The sequence below is a fragment of the Castor canadensis genome, chromosome 8 (genome assembly GCF_047511655.1).
Source record: "Castor canadensis chromosome 8, mCasCan1.hap1v2, whole genome shotgun sequence".
Taxonomy (NCBI): Eukaryota; Metazoa; Chordata; class Mammalia; order Rodentia; family Castoridae; genus Castor; species Castor canadensis.
Genome location: NC_133393.1, coordinates 43031978 through 43042870, shown reverse-complemented (window position 1 = coordinate 43042870; position 10893 = coordinate 43031978). Strand labels below are relative to the sequence as shown.

Sequence of the window (10893 nt, the reverse complement as noted above, 5' to 3'; positions counted from 1 at the left end):
TCTCTCTCTCTCTCTCTCTCTCTCTCTCTCTCTTTCTCTGTATTGGGGCTTAAACTCAGGGCCTTTCCCACTAGCAAATTCTCAGTCTTTTTTTAATTTAATTTACTTTTCAGGTAGGGTTTTGTGCTTTTTGCCTGGGTCAGCCTCAGACTGCAATTCTCCTACTCTCGCCTGCCCTGAGTAGCTGGGATTGTAGTGTGTACCACCATGTCTGGCCATATTATGTCTTTTGAAAAAACAAAATGCTATTAAGAGGCAGAAGTCTGAATAATATAAATAGCTGTATCTTGTGTTCAACAGGAAAAAAATGTACATAACCACTTTAAAAAGAAACTGTATTGCAACACTTCCAATGGGGTTGGTGATTCCTGGCATCTCTCCCTAGGTCTGTTGCTATCTTTGATGAGACCATGAGCCACCAGCTGAATAGGAAATAACATAATAAGATCCCTGAATTCCATCTTTCACTCCTGATTTTGGATTACTGCCCATAATGCCAAATCACAAATAGCAAGAGCATCCTAGGTTAGAAATTGGGGTAAGAATGGAGGGAGGATAGTGAAGGTCTTACATTCCTCCCTATTCCAAATGGACAACTCTTCATATTGAAGAACCAAGTTTTTTTTTTTTACAGATATATATTTATTTATATGACAATATCTTACAGTTTCTTGTTTAGACAAAAACCAGTTTATAAAATAAAATGGATAGCACCCATAACCATAATTACGGTAAAGCATCCACAGCTTGGGCACACAATACTGCAACTTAGAAAGTGAACACAATTAAAATAATTATTTTAAAAACTAAGTAGTTTTCCCCTGGCAATGGGCAAACACCACCCCATTAGTGGTGTTGCTCTTATCTCAGTCAGGGGCAGAGGAGATGACAGTCCTGTGTTCATCCTAGCCTAATGCCTGGGTCAGTGGCCAAAGCTGTTTCATGCCTAGGGCACATTTTAAAAGAAACAAAAACCAACTAAGTAATTTTCTCAAATTGTCACTACAGGGCTATACAATTTTGTGTATATTGTCCCTTAACACAAATGGCAAAAATATGCTCGTTACTACATTGCCTCTACAGTTAGTAGTGGAAGACTTCATGAACGGAGTCAGATCTGTGTCTGGCGCATTGCTGGTCCTCGATGTTAGCACATGGCTCCCCACATAAGTAGGGGCTCAGCAAGTGTTTATTGGTTAGATAGATGAGTATTGGTGTCTTATAATTTCCCATTAACTTCTTTTCATTTTGAAATTCCAGGCCTTCAGAAACAGTGAGGACATGCTCTTTGTAATAAGAATGTTGCTATAACCAAATCAACCTGCTTTTCTTTCCCATTTTAGAAATGGCCACCCAGGGCAGGACCCCTGAGGACACCATCTCCCAGTTGGATAATTATTTGCTCCAGGGGCTCTCTGTTGTTCTGGGTGTAGATGCAGCTCAATTAGCAAAGGAAAGTAAAGAAGATTGTGAAAAAGAACGGATGAAAATGCAGAAAGGGCTTAAGTCACAAATGTTCAGTGAAGAAAAACGGCTGAAGACTTTTGACACCTATAAGACGTACAGTTCATGGACACCTCAGGAAACGGCAGCCACTGGGTTTTACTTCACTGGGGTAAAATCTGGGGAACAGTGCTTCTGCTGTGGCTTAACCCTGTTTACTAACAGCCTCAGGAGAGTGCCCATGGAGAACCATGAGGAGTCCCAACCAGATTGTGAGTTCCTTTTGGGCAAAGATGTTGGTAACATTGCCAAATATGACATAAGGGTAAAGAACCCAGAACACAAGCTGAGAGGAGGTAAAGCAAGGTACCAAGAAGACGAGGCCAGACTCGAATCCTTCAAGAACTGGCCATTCTAAGCCCAAGAGTTCTCTCCACATGTGCTCTCAGCAGCTGGCTTTGTCTTCACAGGTATCTTGAAATCATTTTCTTAAGTTTAAGTTCCATATTTTCATTGTTTTTGCAATATTTTGTGACTCCTCATCTGTTAATTGTGTTGTGTTAGATATTATGTTTATCTTATTAAATCTCAACTTCAGTAGAATTTATGTTTTGTATAGCATGTGTTAATTTTGCAACTATGTATAAAGTAAGAAGGTTACTTTTCCTTAAATTTGGACCTTAGAAAATACTAGCTGTGTAGTGGTGTATATGTCTATAATCCCAGCTACTCAGGAGGCATAAGTAGGAGAATCTCAGCCCAGGCTGGTTGTGGTGGGGGGACGACGACACATACTAAAAAAGGATAAAGCAAAAGAGGGCTAGAGGCATGGCTCAGTGGTAGAACACCTATCTAGGAGGCACAGGGTCCTGAGTTCAAAACCCAGTACCACCAAAAACAAGAAGAGGAAGAAGAAGAAAATACAAGCTACAGTCTTAAGTCTCTGACTTAAGGTCCCAGTCTCCTCATTCATGAGCAGCTTGTCATTGCTTTTACATGATCTTTCTTTGATCTTTTAAATTTCTGTAGTTTTAGAGGGGTTTTGTGTTTGTTTTAATCTTGAGTCTAACTAACACATAGGGCTAATTGCATTGAACACTGCAACATTGAACATTACTAAGAACACTGCACTTGGTTAGAATTGTCGTAGTTATGCAATGGATGTAATGGCAGACACGAATGAGAATTATAACAACTATGATCTACTTTATGTATGTGTGGATTCAGCACAAATCTAATCCAACTCATTTGCCCTGCCCTTCCCCCACATTTCACAGCTGAGCTCATCAAGGCTCAAAGAATTTAAGAAATGTGCCTATAGAACTGGCGTGGCAAGGCCAAAATTGAGGCCTTCTAACTATGCAGCACTTCAGCTAGTCCTAGCATTTGTGTACTTCCCTATCATTTTAGTCCTGAAAGCTCAAAGAGCAACATGCCAGTGTGGGAAGCACCTGAACCAAGTTTTTTTCATTTCAGTTGTCCTAAGGAAGTAAAAGTAAAAGAAAGAAAAATCAATGATGAGGTCTGTTCTACAGCTAGCATACAGAAATGCTGCTAGGTCCACGGTGTTTCCTAATCCTACAAGAATATGTTTAATTGTTTAAAAACATAGGACCACTTTTGTATTAGTCAGCTTCATGAAACGCTCATGAAATACTTGAAACAACCAACTTATAAAGAGAAAAGGTTTCTTTTTTTCTGAATGTCCAATTTCATCTCTTTTTAATATTTTATTATTTTTTTATTTTTGTGCTTATTATTTATTCTATGTTTTTCTTTAGCTCACAGTTTTGGAGGTCAAAATCAAGGATTGAGCAGCCCCTTTGCCTCTGATGAGGATGATGGATGGCAATGATTGGAGTGCATGTTGGAGCAAGTGGTCACATAGAAAACTAGGAAGAGAGAGAGACTGTGACACTAGGGTCCCACAGTCTTCTTGGAGGGCCCCCATCAGTGACCTAAAGACATCTCACTAGGCTCCACTTCTTAAAGGTCCATAGCATCTCTCAATAGCACTACCCTTGAGTGGGGCACCAATGGCTCATGCCTGTAATCCTAACTACTCAAGGAGGCTGAGATCAGGAGGATCACGGTTTGAGGCTAGCCTAGGCAAATAGTTCACAAGACCCTGTCTCAAAAATACCTAACACAAAACAGGGCTGGTGAAGTGGTTCAAGTGGTAGAGCACCCGCCTAGCAAGCATGAGGCCCTGAGTTCAAACCCTAGTACTGCCAAATAAATAACCACCACCCTGGAGACCAAGACTTTATGGGGATATTTTAGGAGACACTAAAATTATCCCCTAACCATAGCAGTCTGAACGGTCCGGGCACCACACTCCCATGCACTGTCTGCGTGCATAACGTCACTCCCCAGGGGTCTGGCGACAGATCTCCTCCAACAGCATCCCCAACACACAGCTCTCCCCTCAGTCAGACACAACATTCTCTTCGGGTGGAGGGCCTGGAATCTTCCTGTAGATGGTTCTTGCTCTTTAAGAATAGTTACTGGAAGCCATCCTTGCAGGCTAATTAGCAGTAATAGCTCATGTGACAGCTCCTGTGCTGCAACAGAGGACAGGCCAGTGTGGCACACAGATCACCTTGTGAGCCACCCCCACGTGCTCATGGCTCAATGGATACTGTGCAGAGCCTTGTGTGTGCCCTCTCTGTGTTAGAATTCTTTTTAATTTTATTTTTCTTATTGTTAGATAGAGTTGGTTATCCTTGAAGGGAGCAGTTGGGAAAGGGGACTTTCTGGAATTCACCTAAAGTAAACCAGACCACAAAGGGTTGGTTCAAGTTCAGAGATGAGCAAGAAGGAGAACATGGGTCTGGTCACTTGTCATTTTCTTTTAGGTTTACTGCTGAACTAGATAAGGCAGCACAAACGGAAATGTGTATTGTCAATGACACAACACATGGGCACAGTCAAGGTGTTGCCACAGGTTCCCACCCAACTTTGGCTGCTGGTCAGTGCAGCCTCTGAAGAATAAAGAAGCTGTAGGATCAAAGATACCCAGAGCTGTGGGCTCTGTAATGTAAGCTGGAGGGCATAGCCGAAACTACATTAGGACCCAAGTGTCTACCTATCACTATACAAAGCCATCTTTGCAGCATCAATGTCACACACTTCCATGTTAGATTATTGGTGCATCACTGGCTCCTACAAGCAGAATATTCTAAATTCTTTACTTTAGTCCTAGTGCCTGACTTTCTACCAAAAGAAAAACATAATATGAATTTTGGTTAAAAGTCAGAAGACATTCTAGCCCTGGCTCTGTTCCTAACCAACCAGGTGTGCAGTCTTACATAAGTCACATAATCTCCTAGGAGTTTTGTTTTCTTGCCTGTAAAGTGAGCATTAGGTAGACCCTGCAGTCCCTTCTAGGCCTGCAAGTGTGATCCAATCCCTTTCCCAATACGTAAGTGGTAAGATTTTATCCTACAGACTTCTTGGCCAGATCTAGGAAAAGGATAATGTGCCTTTGAAATAAACCATAAAACTGGAACAAAAGCCAGGAATATAAGCAAGTGATGATAAACTGTAAGGAGCAAGACACTGGCTCTAAATCTCACTCAGACAAAAGGCAGAGCACCTGAGAAATACTAGATGGACTGTCAATCATTTCCCATCCTAAATGGTAATGGAGGAGGTACTCCAGGTCTTTTTCAAATTTGGAGAAATTTACTGGCCATGTGAACTTGATGGAAGCTTTAGGAGAAAATAAATTCTTCATACCCACTGATACATGCTCAAGTGTCAGACAGCTTTTATGAAGTCTAAGGATTCAAGAATGAAGGTGTCTCAACTGTATAGGACATAAAGGGACAAACAGTTTAGGAGATTTGAGGGATAGTTGAGAATAGTTTCACCTGATTATGTCATAACAATAGATATTAAGTAGTGTAAGAAAAAGAAGGAGAGACGCATAAGAAGATAATTGTGACTATTTGTACAGTTCTCAAAAGGATTTAAATTTAAAAAAATATCTATAATCCTGGAAATAGTAACATAAAACCAGTAATTTATTCTCTTCCTCTGTATATGTACAGCCATTACCCAATTGATTGAATCAGAAACTAAGGAGAGTTTTCCTAGAATCTAGTTTCTCACTCCCATCCCAATCGGTCATTGCCAGGACCTTTCCTTTCCTACAAGCATTACTCCATTTCTATATGTATCTCATTTTAATTTCAGCTATCACTGTCTTAATTCAGTTCTGTACTGTGTATCTCATAGTTCATTGCAGGACTAAACTTCTAACTTCCTCTCTTGCATGTACCATCCTCCAAACTCTTTCTAAAGATATCTGTTTAATCTACAAATTTAATTTTGTCACTTTCTTACTTGAAACTAGTTATCACATCCTCACTGTGTATAGATTTCAGACTCTAAGGCATGCCATGAAAAGGAATTCGTTGGCTTTATTTCTAGGCATGTTTATTCACAAATGGCCCTCCAGCCAAAACAAACTTAGAAATCCCCACAGGCCGTCTGAACACCCTGACAACTTCCACATCTTACTTCAGACATCACCTGGTTTCCAGTCTTCCTGGATACTCAGTATAAGCCAGGTGCCCCTCTGAGTTCAATAGCACCCTGATCATTTCTCCAAAGCATTCTTTGTTTTTGTAGTGAATGTAAATTGAACTTTGGTCTCTTTAACTTGAATATAAACTCTAGGATGGAACCATCAAAGTTAGGCAACTTCTAAATAAGCCAGACACAAAAACAAATACTACGTAGTCTGTATAAAACCGCATGAAATATGTGAAATCTAAAAAAATTGAACTCAGGGCTGGTAGAATGGCTCAAGTGGTAAAGTGATTGCCTAGGAAGCATGAGACACTGAGTTTGAACCCAACTACCACCAAAAAATAAAAAATTGAACTCAAAGAAATAGAAGGTAGAATGGTGGTTACCAGAGGGAATTGAAGAAATCTTGGTCAAAGGCCGTAGAACTTAGTAAGACAGGAGAAATAAGACCAAGACATCCATTGTACAACATGGTGACTATAATTAATAATGTATTACATTCTTAAAATTTGTTAAGAGAGTAGACTTTAAGTGTTCTTACCACAGAAATGATGTCTGTGAAATAATGCATAGATTAATGAGCTCAATTTAGTCATAAACAATGTATATTTTAAAACATCATGTACATGACAAATATGGAAAATTTTATATTTTTAATTAAAATTTAAAAAGGTAGACAACCCCCAACATATACCAGAGTGGACATGGTGGGTGAACACACCACACTCATCAATTACATACACATACACACACCCTTCAATTAATCTCACAGACTCCCACTCATACCACACAATCATTTACCCACAGACAACATCAACAACTCACACAGATTTAAGTCTTGTCCATCTTTATCTCCAGTTCTTAGTACTGCATAAGACATAATAGGTGTTTAATACATGCATATCGAGTGGAGGAATGAGTTTGTGTGGAAGTTTTGATGTCTAAGATAAGTGAAGAGTGCATATAGCTGGTTAACGAGCAGTGAGAAGGTCTGCTGGCCTCAGGCAGTAACATTCTAGACTATGAATCATCTAGTCATCTGAACCCACAGCCAGTATCCTTTGGAGAATGAGCTATAGAATACAAAAAAAAAAAAAACAAAAAAAAAAAACACACAACCAGAGGAGATTTGTATCATTATTTTCAATATAGACTGGATAGATCAATATCGATCTCAGAAATTATTATCATTAAAAGGTATTTTTGAAAGATTTAGTAAAAGGCTGTTGTTTTTACTAGGAGTCACATAAGTCATACTTCTTGTAGAGTAAGTTAGCTAGTTTGGTGAATCAGAAGAATGAGATAGATAGATACTATTTAACTGGATTTGACACTGCAGCACACCAATATAAGGTAAACACATAAAAACAAAAAAAGGGGATGGTGCCAGTTGGTGGAAAATATAAATAGGTTCTAGTGACCTGAGCTGTTCATCCTCAAACCTGTCCTATTAATTGTATACCCAACACTCAATAAAAATCCAGAAAGTAGGCTGGGTGTATGAGTTCAAAGTTTGGCACCACCCCAAAAAAAAAAAAAAAGGAAGAAGAAAAAAAGAAAAATCTAGAAAACACATTGCCTGGAGTTATGGTGATACCTGTGTTGTCAAAATATAATGCAAATCAATAGCAGGTCCCTGATAGGACTCAATATGCAAGAAAATGGCAGCAAAGTTGTTAGATGAAATTTGACAAGAATAAAATATTAGGATCTATATTTTCTTTCCAAACAACATCTGTATATAGGTTGGCAGAAGTTGCAGCTCCCTGCACAATTTGGATTAACAGTGAGGTAGGGCATTCCTAAGTAAAGTAGAGAACAGATAATGAAGGCAAGGATAGTTTTCTTTTCTGCATGCTGGTGGATCACACTTGGAATATTATTCTGGGCTCAGGTTGGCAATTGAATTTTAGGTTGAGGCAGCAAAGCAAGTAGACTATTTCAAGGCATTGCAACCCATATTTGATGAGAAAGAGTGGAAGGATCTGAGATGAACAGCCTGTAGAATGGAAGGCCCAAGAACCAAGGCAGTTTTCTTCCATATCAGAAAGGCTGTTACGTGGACACGAGATCTTGTGTGGTCTGTGTAACTGGTCTCACAGGTAGAACCAGTAGGAGGAAGTTACATAGCTACAATTGCATTTCATTATAAGTAAGGGATTTATAGTAATCACAGCAGTGATTGAAAAGTCACTTAATGATGGGCTGTTATTTAATCTTTTGATGGGAGCTTTGCCTGAATGAATTAATATTTTTTCCAACTTCTATTTTAATAATATGCCAGTAACCATAAATGGTAGATTGTAAAAGAGGCCCAAAAGGATTTTTTTTTTGCATCTCTTTATGCATATTCCTTTGCAATGTGACTGAGTATAATCTCCCTCTCTTAAAACTGGGCTTAACCATATGGTTTGGTTTGACTAATGGGACATCTGTTAATGTGATCCAAGGAGAGATTTCAGAAGTGCTTTCCCTGTTGCAGCAAATTGGAATCCTTAAACTGCCATGAGCCTAGACTAGCTTGCTGGAGATCCTTGACTTGTCAGTCTTTTCACCTCAGTTTCACCAGAGCCAACAGCCAAACATGTAAGGTCATCTTAAACCAAACAACACCTAAACCACCTGCCAACTGACTGCAGATGGATATGTGAGCCCAGGAAAGATCAGTAGAACTTCTGATAAGCCCAGTCTAATTTCTGAATTATTAGTTTATCAATGATTGCTGTCTGATGACACTAAGTTTTAATAGAAAAATTTATTGTATCTATAGTCTTATAGAGTACAGTAACAATGGTTGACAACTAAGTGCATACTTCAAAACAGATATTAGAAATGCTTTGAATGTCCCCTACACAAAAAAGGATAAATGTTTAAGATGATGGATATATCAGTTGTTCTGATCATTACACATTATGTGTGTATATATATATATGTGTGTGTATATATATCACTATATATGTATCACATTGTAACCATAATTGCACATAAGTATGTACAACTGTTATGTGTCAATTAAAACTTTAAAAAAAATTAAGTTGCCTAATTAAAATGCTTATTAGGTAATCTGAAGGCACACTTGTATTTGTAAATAAAAATTAATACAAAAATAAATAAGTTTTAGGTAATAAAGTAGTATCTTGCTCAAATTTCTTCTCATTTGCTTTTTGGTCTTGGTTTTTGTTGTCATGACTGCTGTTTATTTGTTCATTTATTTGTTGTTAACTTGTTTCAAGATGGTATCTGAATGTTCTCTTTTCTTACTTAACCTACTCTTACCTCAGTAGTATAAGGAGTCAGTGTGGTAAGATTGGAAGGGATTGAAAGTTATAGAAAACACAGCAAGAGCAGAAAGAATTCTGTTGGCCTAAAGATTTTTCTAAATGATTTCCAGACATGAACACCAATTATATGGTTGATTATCCAAATGACTGCACGAATGAAAGAAATCTCCAAAGACATGAGCAAACAAAATACAGTGCCACACTTCTGGGTTCATTTTAGAGATGCTTCCCATTCACAGCAGAGGCAGACTGAAACTTCTGATTTCCAGGTCTTGACGGTGTTATTCTTCCTGATATTAATAACTGCTCTTTGCGTAGCACATTTCAGTTTAAAAAACATTTTAGCATCCGTTCTTTCAGGTATTTATAGTTAGGATTTCACACTGAGAATATTGGAGGGCTGTACAACAGATGCCTTTTCGCTGGGGTGTGCAGAGAGTCAAGGGCTTTCTTGCAGTTAGCTGCAGCGGGGCAGAATGGGGGTGGGAGAGAAGAGAACAGGGATACAAGACCTCCTGTTGGAAAAATAAGCTGCCCCCTGTTCCATTGCAGAGGCACCTTCCTGAGTGCTCACTGTTCTAGATTGAAGGACCAAACTGCAACACATTATTTCTTCCATTTGCATTCCTCAGTGTGATAGCATCACCAGAAAGCATTATTTATTTATTTCCTTATTTATTTTTAGGAAATATTTGGGACTTGATTTGAAGATACTGGATGTATTATGAAAGTAGCAATGTAACCTTTGTTGCTTGTCATTTCAGGTGTCCCGGGGAATTTTCTGTTTTATGAGCTGAGGGAAAGAAATGGTCAATCTTTCCCTTTTAACAGATTAGGACAGAAGAGGTCTGCAAATGCCTTGGATTTTATCAAAGCTTTAGACTTCAAGCCCCTTTCCTACACCTCTTTTTATTTTATTCTGGCTTTCTTCCTTTCCTTGCTTCTCAGCTTCTTTGTCCTGCTATCATAAAGGAGTTTTGTTGTTGTTGTTGCAACTTCTCTATTGTGTTGGGGAATAAAATACATATGCTTCATTTATTCCTCCTCTGAATAAGAGTCCTCCACATATTCAGAAATGCTTTCCAAAGACATGATTCCTAGGGTTGGTGGACTTCTTCAGACTCAAGTTTTGAACCCGTGCTATTTCAGAAAGCTTCTAGCCTTTCTGAAATCTAGACTTTGGATATCAACTTGCTGGTCTAGCAAATGTCAGACTTAGCAAATGACATTATGGAAGTGACATTGAAATAAAAATGGTGAGAACAATTTCATCTACAACCTCATCACCCCACAAATCAAACAGGATTCATCTTCCCTCAGATTCTGTAATAGACTTTCAGGACTAGATATCAAAGATAAAATATATGTGTGTGTATGTTTGTACAGATATATAAATATTTGTGTATGTATACATATATGTATGACATCAGCTTTCTGTATCCTTGGGCTCTGAATCCATATTTTCAATTAACAGCAGATAGAAAGTATTTGAAAGTAATGTAAACCTGTACAATATTAATTCTGTCATTATTCCTAAGTGACACAGTTTAGCCACTACTCATGTAGCATTGCATTTGGTACTAGGAGTCATCTGGAGATGTTTTAGGGTATACAGGAGGATGCACATAGG

General features: G+C 38.5%; 1 pseudogene; it reads left to right on the top strand.

The window, feature by feature from the left end:
* Positions 1–816: 816 nt before the first annotated feature.
* On the top strand, positions 817–959 carry LOC141410643 (small nucleolar RNA SNORA48; annotated as a pseudogene).
* Positions 960–10893: the final 9934 nt, after the last annotated feature.